Raw genomic sequence first — 14,569 nt, 5'->3', positions numbered from 1 at the left:
TACAGATTGTTAAAGTTATATATGCTTGTAAAAACCTCAAGTAAAACAGAAGTGTTTGAAATAGAAAGTAAATTTCTCCCTATAATCCTATCTGGAGAAAACCACTATTAATATTTGATGGATATCCTTCCAGAAATTATATTAACATTAAATTACATGAATGTGATCGAACTATACATTCTGTTTTCAAACTGACTTTTCCCAACTTTATGATTTATTGAGGACATCTGTCCAGGGGACTACTATAATATGGCATCATCCCTTTTCATAGCTTTATAAGATTCCATTGTTTGGATTTAGTTAATTCATGATGAATGGATGGGGTATTCATGTAGTTTCCAATTTGTTGCAATTATAATCATTGCTACTATGGACACCTGTTCATCTACTTATATATACACATGTGACTACTTTTCATAGAAACGGTATCACAGGGTCGCAGGCTATGCATGTGTTAATACAGATTGCCTGACAGTCCTCCAGAGTGGTACTACCAGTTGACTGTTCAACATGCAATGAGGGAGAGTGGCTCTTTCCCCAAACCCTTATCAAAGGGGCCATCTTATAAGAATAACTAAAATCAGACATGAGATGTCAAACCAATGAAAGTTCATCTTGCAAGCAAAGCTGAAATTGGAGGTTTCTACAGAGAATCCTACAAATGCAGAACTATCCCACAAATGTAAGTGATTTTAACAACAGAAGTGGCACTCACAAATCAGCATAACAACAGCAAACCTTGGTTATTATGAATCAATAAAGTCTGTCCCACATATCTCATTCAATTAGGATACCCTTGTGGAACTAGTATTACTATATATATCATGAAGAATCTGAATTAGAGAGAGGAGCAGTAATATGCCTATCTGTCTAATATGAGGGGACTGAGAGTTTTTTATCTTTTTTTATTGTGGTAACAATAAATTTGCCTTTTTTAGCCATTTTTCAGTGTCTATTAAGTAGATTCACACTGTTATGTGATCACCACTATCTATTTCTGTAACTTTTTCGTCTTCCCAAATGGAAACTCTGTACCCATTAAACAATTACTTATTTCCTCTCCCCCAGAACTTGGATTTGAACTCATGAAACCCAAGGTTAAAGCCCAAAGGCTTAAAGACCAGGGTCTACTGCTTTGAATGGTTCCACCATGTTGTCCTTAATTGCACAACTCAGTAAACTCAGGTTTTAGTGTGTTCTTTTTGTGAGTAGGGGCTGTGTGGCAAAGAAATAGCAGCCACAGAAACCTTCCAGAAGAATGGAAGGCTTATGGCAAAGGTGGATTGTCTGGGCACAAGTCAAGCTTTGGCACTGCTGACTTACCAGTGCTGAGCCTGCCTGTGGCAGTTCTAATTGCTAAACATGAAGGCTGGGGTTTTACATCAAGCTGATGCATCATTTAAAAAATAAAAATAAAAGGAGTAAGTATTTCTATCTGGATTCACTTATCCAAATAAACTAACCCAGGGGCAGCTGTGGCATGGCAGAGCTCCTCAGGGCGAATCTTCAATATCTCACATCTGGAAGGAGAGGGAGGCACTGCATCCTCCAGAGACTGGTTCCAATCCAAGAGACCCAAACAGATGGGATCCTTACGACTCCTTATCTCTTTATGTTGGCCCCACCCATCTGAAATTTTGCTTCCCCAAATAGATCCTTCTGGAATACAGCTGCCATCACTCATTCTGCTGTCGAGGGGAGAGTGGTTGCCTTTTGAGAGAGGAATACCACTCTGTAAATCAGCCACCAGGCACTGTTTATCCCACTGATGGATGCCACACATCCACACATATGGGCCCGAAACCAAAGCTATGGATTTTTTTTTTTTCAATCCACATATTGGATTTTTTTTCTCTGAATTTTCAACTTATTACGCTGCTATCTTAGAACAAATTCTTCCCAGGAAATCAGGTTTCACATACCATTTAACCCTGCAATCAAGGTGCTGTCTTAAGGAGAAAACTCCTCAAAAAAGTGTCTATATATCCTCGTGGCATTTATTTATTTTTTATTTTTAAAATATACTTTTTATTGTTGATAGTATTACATATATCTTCTGCCCCTGCTCCCTTAACCACCTCCCCAGTTCTTCACTACCTCCTCCTGGCATTTAAAATGTAGTATAATCTGTCTTCATAAAAGGAGATTCAGATTGTTCCCTCTTTATATATTCACAGCCCAGTGAAATGAAGAAAGTCTAAATAGTCCAGAGCATAAGGAGGAGAGGAAGGGACAAAGAGACAAAAGAGACAGGTGTAGACCGAGATGGGGACAAAGCATAAGAATACAGAAGTCACGGCTCCGTCCTTACTGTGTCACCTGGAATTCCTCAACTTGCCAGAGAGAAGGAAAAATAATAGCATCTAAGAGTGATGGTTGTGGTTTTAAAATAAAAAGAAATTGCAATTAAAATGATTAAACTAAGTAAAGCAGACATAGAAAACATAGGAAAAAATATATACTTCCTGTGCACTGAAGCCTCTGATCCCATTAAAGACTTAAATAATATCTTCCCGACATCATGACTGTAGAAATAACATGTTACTTTTATACTATGACATCAAGAGATTATATTACCTGTTTATGAAAAAATGTTTAATTTTCCATTTTTAAATGACACTGATATAGATTAGTATATATTATGGAATTAGATACCTTTGCTATGCCAGCTAGTTTTATGTTTTACTATAAACATCCCCAACAGGTGCAAAAATACCACCTAAAATAAAACTAAAGATAATGTATCTTATGACAATAAAAGCGCTGCCTTAAATCCAAAAAGAAGAGAAAGTACATGTATATTCCCATCATCTCTCATTTTTCTTTCTCGGGCATGGTGCCTTATATATATAAGCCTTTGTATCCTATGATTAAAAGAAAATAAGTGTAGAATCATGTTTGCTACAGTCTGCTGCCAAAAGCCCATGTCTACAATCCATCATTAAAATGTGACAGTGTATGGCTACAAAGAAAGCAAAATCTCAGTCGTCATGCTCATTTGCAAATGTTTCAGAGGCTGAGATTGTTTGGCAATCCTGCTGTTTCTAGGTTATTTGTGGAATAACCAGTTTATTGAGCTGATGATTGCCTGGTGCCTGCATTGCATTTCTGACTGAGATCTTTCTTCTCTGCACTTGGCATTGACTTGTGCTACGTGGCCAGGGAATGCATGCATTCAGCAAACCCAAATTCCAGAGTTCCAGCCCACCTCTCCTTTGTCCTTGCCAATCTGATTTCTGAGGAATTTGCCTAGAGTTGCTACAGTAAAAAATAAATAAATAAATAATGGGAAAGAAACTCCTTGCCCTACTCCTACTTTGCAGACCATTTTATAGACTTCCTCCTTTTAGCTGGAGATTCTTGGCCCCAGTAAGGAAAAGGGGTTTTATACCTTTATTGAAATGAGACCTGTTTAGGATATTCTCTGCAACTGGAGCACATCCCACTGCATGTAGTACACAATGCAGACCAACCTGTTGCAACCTGGAGAATAGTGCAAGTCAGATATTTGCTACCCAAGGGAGCCAATTAGAAAAAAACAGCAGGGGAAACCTTGGTTAAAACCAACCTTGTCTGGACATGCAACAAGGCTATAGCATGAAGGAAAACTGAAAACAGAAATATCAAGATCACTGAGAAGACAGGGCCTCTCTTTCTTCCTTTACTTTGTTCCTAACAAATGTTCATCTTCATCCACTCTAAATCATGTCACTGGAATGAAGATGGTATAAAAAGGAAGTTCATACTGAAAAGCCAGTGCGGAAAGAAAATGCCCTTGACCATGAATAGAAATGGCTGTATCCTGCTTTGGAACAGGTTTATCCCCCTTGAGAGAAGGTGAGTACCCCAAGCTAGTTGAATCTTGGAATCTAATATTATCGTGAGATCAATAGACATCATTTAAAAGAGTTTGTTTTTCTTCCATGAGAAGAGCCTAATAGCCCTTTTCCAAGGAAAATTTAGACAATGCTCTCAAGTAGGTAGTAAATTTCATCTAAAAATCTCCAAATAGTTTCTCTTAAAATCCCCCAGAGAAGTAACTGTAGTCCTTTTCCTTCTTCAGAGAAGATAAGATGTATTATTTCATAAAAAAATAACTTTGAACATTTCCAAATACATAAAAGTTACTCTAATTCAAAGAAGGTATAAAACCAACAGGTGTGCTAAAGTAAAACAGGAAAGTTTCTTTTATGACTCCTCTACAAAAAAAATAAATAAAAATGCAAGGGTTAGAAGATAAATTTCCAAACACAGTTCTTTTTATGACAAACTTTTGAACACTATCCTTCGTAAAACCAAATCAGACCTGAACACTCAGCAGGCACAGCATAATCACTGAAATACAGTGTGGCACATACTCAAATGTGGGTAAAGTTTGTGCCAGATATCGAAAGACGGGGCGCTCTAATCTTAACACCCGTCTCCCCACAAGACTGTCTTCAGGACTAATTTATCTGAAATTAAGATAGCTACTCCAGCTTTCTTTTGGTTAGAGCTAGCATGCTATATCTCTCTCCATTCCTTTACTTTTAATCTATATGCATCTTAATATTTAAGGTTGGTTTCTTGTTTCTTTTATCCACTCTGACAGCCTCTCTCTTTTAATTGGTGAATTTAGACCATACACATTTAAAGTGATTATTGAGCAGTTGGAATTATATCTACATATTTATAACTGTTTTCTATTTGTTGCCTTTGTTCTTTTTCTTTTTTATTCTTCCACATTTTTCTGCTTTTAATTGAGCATTTTATATGAATTCATTTTCTCTTAGCATATCAATACTTTAAAAAAAACTTAATGGTTTCCCTAGGATTTGCAACATACGTTTACATTTTAATCCAAGTTCACTCTAATACTATAACCACTTCACACTAGTCCAAGTACCTTATAAGAGAGAATTCCCAATTCTTCCCTCCCATTCCTCCCATAAGTATGATTTCCTTTCTCTTATCCATAAGTTATAATCACCCCACACATTGATGCTACTATTATTTTGAACAGACTGTTTTCTACCAGATAGTTGTTGATTTTCAATTGTGAGGATGGGACTAATGACCTCCAAGCTCTTTAAATATTGGATGGGAAGCCAGAAGTCAACTTTAATTTACATGACATTGAGACTAGGAGAGCAGAGGGAGGGTAATTAAGATCTAGCAGAAACAGTAATGAGACTAGAATCCATAATCAATCATCAGAATGGCAGAGAAACCAAGAAAAGTTGAATAAGTGAAAAGATGGGTGGAAATGGAGCAGAGAGAATGGATAGGAGGAGACTTGTTTGAAAATTAAAGCTTTAAACTTGTTGCTTTCTTTATGAAATACAGAGTCTGAGGAAACAAGGTTTCTGAGAGGAGTATCAGACCCAAAAGAAATATCTGATGTTTCTTGGCTAAAAAACATTGCTACTTTGTAGGTTGAGAAATATTGCTATGCTCAAAAGGACAAATAAGTAAATAAAGAAGCAAGATTAAACCTCAACTCACCAAAGCTGAAATTGTGTCACAAGACACACAAGGTCTGAGTTATGGGGCTGAGGCAATCTGTAGCTAGAATATCTCTTCAGCCTTCCCTCCCTCCTTTCCCTTAGAAAATGAGGATTTGACTAGGTAAATTATAAGACTGCTCTATACTAAAATTCTAAGATTCTATGAAGATTATATATGCACTAAAAATACTGATCCACTAAAGGCCCAATACACGAAATTTGTGCACTTGGGGCTGGGGGGGCGTCCCTCAGCCCAGCCTGCACCCTCTCGCAGGCCAGGACCCCTTGGGGGATGTCCACCTACCAGCTTCAGACTTCCCTCTCACAGTCCGGGAGCCCTCGCTCCTTACCACCCACTTACAGGAGAGGCGGGAGAGGCTCCCGCCATCACTGCTGTACTTGATATCCGTGAACCCGGCTTCTGGCTGAGCAGTGCTCCCCCTGTGGGAGCGCACTGACCACCAGGGGGCAGCTCCTGCGTTGAGTGTCTGCCCCCTGGTGGCCAGTGAGCATCATAGCAACCTGTCATTCTGCCATTGGGTCTATTTGCATATTAGGGTTTTATTATATAGGATCATTGTTCAAGGGCAACAGAGAATTACAAAGACCCAAGGATAAAACCCTGCAAGATAAATACTGCATAATCCATAAGGTATCGTCCCTCTAATTCAATCCTGGGTTGCAGGCACAAGGCCATGGCATATATAATGAACCTGCCACTTAAGGGGAATCAAAGAAGAGGCAACTACATGGAGTCCCAGAGGCTAGGATCTCCTGAACCTTCGTGCAGCCCCTCTGATGGAGAACAGGGAGAACTCTTTTGACATTCCTAAAACAGCCACATTAGGAAAGGAAGGATGCCCCATGGATGGACCCTAGCTAGGATGCAAAGCTTACTGAGAAACAGACCCCCAAACACAGAAAATAAAAATTCTCCTTAGAACAGGGAAGGTGAAGAGCAAGGAATACTAGGGTAGGAAAGCAGAAAACAAGGAGATGGAGATGGAAGGTTGATTTATTGTTCTGATATTTAATGAAAAGAACCACATCCAATCACCTGGAGGCCATGGAAATACTCCAGGTGAGTTGAAAAAGTGTCTTATAGGTAGCTGCCACCAAAAGGGGGACTGAGGGCCATAGACTGCCCATCAGAATTGGAGGAGACCTTATACCAGTAGACCATATAGCATGGTGACACATTCTCCACTGAGAAATTCTTCAATGGTCAGTTGATCTCATTTTGTTTATTTTGTGTAATATTTACATTGGAAAGCATGAAAATATTTTAAATACAAGTTTTATTTGCTCACATAATTATTTTCCAAAATATTTATTCTATGGCATGTAATAGCCTATGAGTAGACAGATGAAATCCAATTACTATCAAGGAAAGAAGAGGGAGGTAGAGGAACAACATCTATTGAGTGCTTATATGCCAGCACTGTGCTAGGCTACTCAGATGAGGTCATTTAATCCTCACATCACCCTCTCAAAGAGGTATGATTATTCTCTTCTTACACATGAGGACAATATCCAATTTTTTGAGGACACACAAAAATTGTACTTACTGAAATCTATAAGAAGTCTGAAGAACATACCAACATATGAAAAAAATGTTTTCTATAAAATTATGATATAGTACTAAATCTGAAAGAAAAAAAGCCAAGTGATGATACAAATATAGTTGTTTTATACTATGAATAATTGTTAAGTGAAAAAAATTAACAGTAAATGCATTAAGGTGATGGGTGAAACACTAAGTGGATTGTTTTCTTTATTAAAAAATAAAAATAAAAGTTATCAACAAAGACTTGTAAAAATTCAATCAACAATAAAACAAATACAACAGGAGGCATGTAATGCATATTATATCATATTCAACTCATCTTCCAAAGAGTTAAAAATGCATTAGGAAAGTCTGAGTTTGAGTCCAAATCATAAACTTGACTTGAACTCTGTTGTCAATTGCCAGGGAAAGCATTCCAGACTCTAAGAAAACTGTTTGATTTTTTTTTTTCCTTCAGAACATGGATAAAATGCTGGAGGGCTTGGGGGGTTGCGGGGGGGGGGGGGGGCGCTGGCATGTAAATTGCAGCCACCAGGAGAAAACCCCTGTACTAAAAGTGACACTTTCCAAGTCATTTTCTTAGTCCCTTATAATGCTGCCATACAGACAGGGTAAAGATGGGACAGGGAACTCTTCTGGTTTGAAATCAACCAAGTGATGCAGAAGAAAAAGAAGCCCTCTGCCAAAACCCCAAGATTAAAGTAATAAGGAGAGAGGTGTCTGTTGGCATCAAGAAGAGTTTTGTAAACAACAGATGCAAGACAGCAGAGCCTCCAAAAGAGAGATTTCTTTTCAGTGCCACTTTTGGAGAGGGATCAGTAATGTATTTCATTTCTGGTTTAATAAGGTTATTAACAGTTGCTGGGTTTTTTTTTAAAGAAAAAAGAGCAAAATAGTATTTTCTGTGAAGGTTTGCCGATAAGCATTAGTGCAGTAAAGAATTGTGTGCTTTTTATGCACAATCCACACAGTAGAATAAAACACTATCTACATGAGCTTCCACACAGAAGAGCAATTAATTAACTTATGTTGGTGAACAGTGTTCTCACTGAAACTTATTAAAAGTCTGATTCATCTGCAAAGCCCCAGGCAATCATCAATTGCCTCATAATAATACAAAAGAAAAATAAGCTACGGTTATGTTCTCATTTAATATCCTAAGAAGATCCTCTTTGCCCTCTGTCTTTGTTTGAAAATATCTCTATTAAGAGGTTGTGTTTTTTTTAACTCTCCCATTTGACATGAAATATGTTATGGCAGGGAACTGTGGGAGTAAATTACAGAGCCTCCAGGATACCAGATTAAGAGGAGAAGCTGGACTTTCTCAAAGACACACAAATCATTCAACATGCAGCACAACAGGGCATACAGTGTGTTATCGATGCCGAGTTCCAAGCACCATTGTTAATACAGACCAGAAGAGGAATTGTTCATTAAATAATAAAAGGGGGGAGGCGGGGGAGAGGGAACACTCAGACTTCAGCTCTAAAAAAAAAAAAAACAGCAGTAGAGGGGGGATGCTTTCACAAGGATTAAACAGCTTAATAGTTATTAGTCTGCTTAGGATTTTGGTTTAATTCAATTCTCCCAAATATCAACCTAATGACTTCTAAGCAGAGGTTAGTTTATGAACCATGTGTTTTTTTTAAATGTTTTGTATAGTTGACAATATCAATAGCGCCCTCTACAGCAAGTTTCAAAGCCACATCTTGGGTTTTCTTGAATTTGGGGGAAAAAAGGCTAACTAAGTAAGGTGAATATCGTGAGAACAAGATGAAGCATTAAATACAATTGATAAAAATTGAAGACAGTTTTGAAATGTTGATTATGTTTTCATTTCACATGTAAATTTAGGAATTTGGAATGAAGCAAAACAAAACCACAGCTGGTAGCCCTAGGTTATTCTATATTTGTGTGTGTACACATATATATTTTGCTGTTGATAGTGGTGGTGGTTTCTTGTTAACACTCAGTCATTTGAGAGAGGAACACTGAAATTCCTAATTTGTCTTTTTTTTATATTGAAATCTCAAAAACCTATTGGCTTTCCATATTCTAAGTTCTGCTATTTGCGACATTAGTATTACTCAGATTTTCAAGATGCAAATAGAGTTCATTTTTTTGAAGAATATATAAATAACTAATGTACATATCTTTCAAATTATGCTTATTTTCCCAACGTTCAGTAGAAGTGCTTCACTTAAGGCTTTTGCATGTGAGAAAGTCCTGGCGGTGATAAACTCTGCCCGTCTGAATCCTAAAAATGAGGCTGTTTACTAACTGCAGATAGTTTCTCTCTGATTAGTGGCCTCAGACCCAAATTCAGAGCCAGAATCTGCTTGAAGAAATCATTACAACTAAATTTCCTGCTCATGTCACTACAGCCTTGGAAGTCAGAGACACAGGCTTCTTATCTCACAGCTGTGATACATCAACTGGCCTTGCGACAATGATTTAATCTCACCTTCTTTTAGCAAGTTATCACAATGGGGGGGGGGGGGATGACTTCTGATTTCAGTGCTATCTCGAGAGTTGCTAGGAGTGACACAACAAATGCCAACTAGGAAGGCCTGTGGTTATAAATTTTCAGGGAAGCCCAGCTGGTGTGGCTCAGCGTTTGAGCATACACTGACCAAGAAACCAGGAAGGCATGAACAAGGAGTTCGAGGCTCAGGTCTAGTGTTCATGTTGCTCTAGCTTTTTAAAGTCAATTAACTTTTCTGGGGCCTTTGTGTCTTCATCAGGAAAAATAATGAAAAACTTCTGTTTGGAGAAAAATTTAGAACTTGATGCTTAGAAATGCTTGATGAAATCTAATAAACATCTTTTTAATAGTTGCACTATAAGAAAGGGAGTGTAAACAAATGGTTGAACTCGTAAGAGCTGGAAAACAGGTGTTAGCTGAATCTATGGCTATCCTGTAGGCATTTGCCAATCTTTATAACCAAGAGGCTTGGATTTTACTGGCCATATTGAAAATATAGAGAGGAACAAAGATTATCCATAAAACGATTGTTACACTAGGACCAGACTATAGTGAAATAAAATCTGTAAAATGTTTTGAGAAATGATCAACCTAGAATTTTACATGTAGCAAAATACCAGGATGAAGACATTTCACACAAACTAAAAGTAATGCAGTTTACTGCCAGAGAACCCTCAATTACAGAAATTTGAAGAATCCACTTCAGAAAGGATAATTATCACAAAACAAAGGTCTAAGATACTGGAAAGCAAGGTAGTTCAAGGAAATGCAAATAAGTGGATGAATCTAAACAAACATGGACAGTATATAGAACAATAGCATTAATGTTTAAATGGGGAAAGGTAGTCTTAAAATAACGGACAACAGTATTATGTAAGATGCAAGGGGATGATCAGAGTAAGCAGACAGACAGGTATATAGATGTATTTATATAACTATTTGAATCAGATCAAATGGAGCTCTTCTTGGAGAAGTGAGGTCAGGAGATCCTTCTTACCAATTGGGATTCACCCAGGAACTATGACCACGAAGCCATAGGGCTGCAAAGAATGGGCTGGAAACTCACTAGACTGCATTTTATCTGGGAAACCTTGCAATGCTAACATTCTGTATCTATCATTTTGTTTTGGTACTATTCATATATATATTTAATCCGAGGATATTTTTTCATTAATTATTTTGAGAGTGGGAGGGAGGGAAGGAGGGAGGGAGGGAGGGAGGGAGGGAGGGAGGGAGATCATGAGAGAGAGAAACATCAACGTGAGAGAGAGACATTTTGATGAGTTGCCTCCCACATGAACCCTGACCGAGGCCAGGGATCAAATCTGCAACCAAGGTATGTGCCCTTGACCAGGAATCAAACCCTCTACCTTCAGGTCCAAGAACTGACACTCCAACTACTGAGTCAAACCGGCTAATGCTATTCATAGTTTTATTCAAACAAAAGCCATATACTCTAACTTTTTTTCACTCTCATGCAAATATCTTCTTCCATTAGCTTCAAAGGAGAACAATTTAGTTACAGGAGCTGCACAGGAATCATATTCATGGTTACTTGGTTAACAAGCAATGGTGATTACCCATGAGTAAGATCCTTGATGCTTTTTTAAAAAACTTGACTTAAAAACATAATTCTACTCAGGTAAGAACTGATTTCAGAGGACATCAGTACTTTTTTATCTTTCAACTATTTGATACATGCTTCTAAAATTTAACACTGAATATTACGTGTACGTGTGCTAAAATGCTATAATTTCTCTTAAACTATGAGTTACAATATTTACTATGAGCTTATTTTTAAAAATACAGTTTAATTTTGAAAGATACTTCTCAAAGCAGACTAATGTTAATACTGTTGTTTTTTTTAAATGAGAGAAATGTTAATTACATAAGCAGTGATATTCTATTTTTTGGTGAATCTGAAATATTAAAGATCTCTAGATTAAGACAGAAGTACAATTTGAATCTCTTCTATATAATTGTTTTAGTTTTAAAAACAAGGACATGTTTACAAATTTGAGTTTAAATTGATTACAGCACTCAATGGCAAAGGGTTTCATAGAAACTCCGACTAAAACTCCTTTTGATTTACCTCAACAGGAAAAATAAAAACTGGAAAATACTTCCGCAGCTGGCTTTGTTTTCATGTCTTGCTTTTCTGTTGGCACCAAGTATGCTGTTGGCTCTCTGATTATTACTCTGCTGTGTTAAATTTATCTGCTTGTCAGACTGCAGCTAGTAAACAGAACTTATGTTCATTCATATGTTTCCAAGACATTAAGTGAATAATCTCTCTTGCTTTTTAGGTTAGGAGAGGTAACTACTTTAACAGGTAAGGTTCTTTTTAAAATGAAATAAATTGTCTGTTTTCAAATATGGAGATCCCAGTGCTTGCTTATGCCTGGCGATCTGAGGGGTAAGGATGGGAACTCTCATTGGAAGCACAATGCTGCAATATTAGAATAGGTGGGATAATGTTAAGCCACTAAATCCATGGTAATCTGTTATAGCAGCAATAGGAAACAAATCCAGATACCATTCAAAAGACGACTGTGAAATTGTCACACCGCAGGTTTTGAAGGCAAATTTGCAGCCTTTTCTTCATCTGTTATGATATCATACGCTTGTCTCCATGAGCCATAATGCACACTGGGGTTGCCACTGTTATTCTGCAGTTGTACTTTTCCAGTTAAAGACACCGGACCTTTGGCCTCTTTTTCATTCCCAGGGTGTCCAGCGGGTGGCCTGTGATGTCTCCCTGCTAACCTTATGATATTTCACCCGATCTCATAATAAGCACTCAGCTCAGATGGTCCTCTGAGCAAATGCCACAAGAAACAGCTCCCACGGGACCCAAGGAAGTATCCCTTTTCCAAAGAGAATTAAAGCTTACGGTGATCTCGTATAAAACAAGGACTCCTTAAAATGTAAAGAGTGATGAGCTTATTAAACCCTTTCATTATGCTTTTAGGAAAAAGCAAATTTTAAATCTTAAGAGATCTATACGCACACTTGACACTTCAAAGAAATAAAAATCCAGTTAACGAAATTGATCCTAACTTCCTTCCTCAGCTTCTGGACTCTCCAAATTGGCTACCCTCTTCCAACTCATTTTTCCACTCTTCTGCTAATTTTGTGATCTAGAAACTTCAGAGAAATATTTTTCTCCCTCTGAATTGGCTCTTAGAAGAGGTTCTCAGCTTGTCCTCGTTCTCTCTGGGTCCACCCGTTCTCACTGTCAGTGTGCATTCACACCCAGCACAACTCTGAGCATCCACGTCTGTATCGAGTGGCACGCTTGCTAGTCTCTGCCTCTCGGGTTCATCCTGTGCAATCTATGCCTTTCTGCCTGCATCTCCACACCACTCACTCCACACTCTACCATGGCTCCCTGCTGCTTCAACCTTAAGTATAAATCCCTCTGCTTGGTTCCCCAGACCTTGTTCCCCACTCCTCTCAACATTTCTTCCCTATTTCAGAGAGCCAGCCATTTCCACGGATTCATTCAGTTTATTTTCCCTCCTCTTGATAACTCAGTAGAAAAGGACAAAGTGGAACAAAACAGTAACCCCTTTCTTTGACAGGTATGTAGTTTAATGGGGATAGGGTGGGGAGAGACAGACTCTTTTTAGGTGCTATCATGAATGAGTGCTGTGGGAGCACCAGTAAGGGCTGAGGGATCAATTCTTCAGGTGAGTGCAGGGTAGGAGAGGCTTTGGAGAGAACGAGATGATGAAAAGATGAGTTGTCATTCTGAGAAGTGACAATCTACAATGAACAGCAGAGTCTATAATGTTCATGCAGCGGTTCTCAACCTGTGGGTCGCGAACAATGAAAATACATTCTGCATATAAGATATTTACATTATGATTCATAACAGTAGCAAAATTACAGTTATGAAATAGCAACAAAAATAATGTTATGGTTGGGGGTCACCACAACATGAGGAACTGTATTAAAGGGTCGCGGCATTAGGAAGGTTGAGAACCACTGGAAATAGTAGTGTAACAAGAGGTGAGCAAAATTCAACCACTACCAATTTCCTCCCTGGGAGAAAATAAAAACTTTGATACAGTTCTATTTTGTACTTTGGAGTAATGATCTTAGGTTGGTTTTAGAAAAAGTCAGAATTTATTAGGAATTGACCAATCAACAAACCCACATAGCTCATTCTGCTAGGTATATTGGGTATTATTCAACCATGAGAGTAGAGAAATGTTTCCATAGTTTTACTGCCCTGCTATGAGGCAGAGATATAACATGGATTTGAAAACGAACCTTTCTATTTGATTCTGTCAATAATCTATGCTAACTCTATGGAGAATCAAAGTCTGAAACCTATGTAATATTTTGAGGTGGTTCTAGAAAAAATATTCCATTTCCCAATAGTTTGACTGGGTTTTTGAAATTCCACTTTTGTTGGTTTCCTTGCCTTTGAAGTGAGAATAATAGCAGTGTCTCTTCTGAGGATTAATGAGTGTGAATCCAAAAGCATGTTCTGAGGAAGGCACTCAATGTGTGTGGGTTCCTTTCCCTCCTAAAGAGCTAAACGATGTTTAAATACTATTAAGTTGCATCTAACTCTGGAAACACGAACACATTAAGTACTACTATAGTACTACTACTATACCCTGATCTTAATTAGAAGATTGGCTCTCTTCAAACTGATGAATAAGTGAAAGTGAATTCCAGAAGGGTAAAGAGAGATCCAGGCCCCAGCTGGAGGAGGAAGGAGGATGCCATGAGAAAAAGAAAGTTTCTGGAACCAGGATTTGATGAGGCTCTGTGCACAAATGTTTTGCTCCATAGTTTTGCTGAGCCCTAGTTCTGAAAAACTAGCAAAAGACAACACTATAATTTGGTAGCAGATGCACAGGAGGGTAAAAGAATGTCCCTACTTGGTATTTCCACAAACAGTATCTCAATTAATCCTCAGAACAACCCCAGGAGGTAGGTATTATTGCTCCCTGTATTTTTACACATGAGGTAACAGGTTCAAATAAATTACGTGAGCCACTCAAGGCCACACTG

The sequence above is a fragment of the Myotis nattereri genome (assembly GCF_964212035.1).
Source record: "Myotis nattereri genome assembly, chromosome: 11".
NCBI lineage: Eukaryota > Metazoa > Chordata > Mammalia > Chiroptera > Vespertilionidae > Myotis > Myotis nattereri.
Note: the sequence above shows the minus strand (reverse complement) of the source record.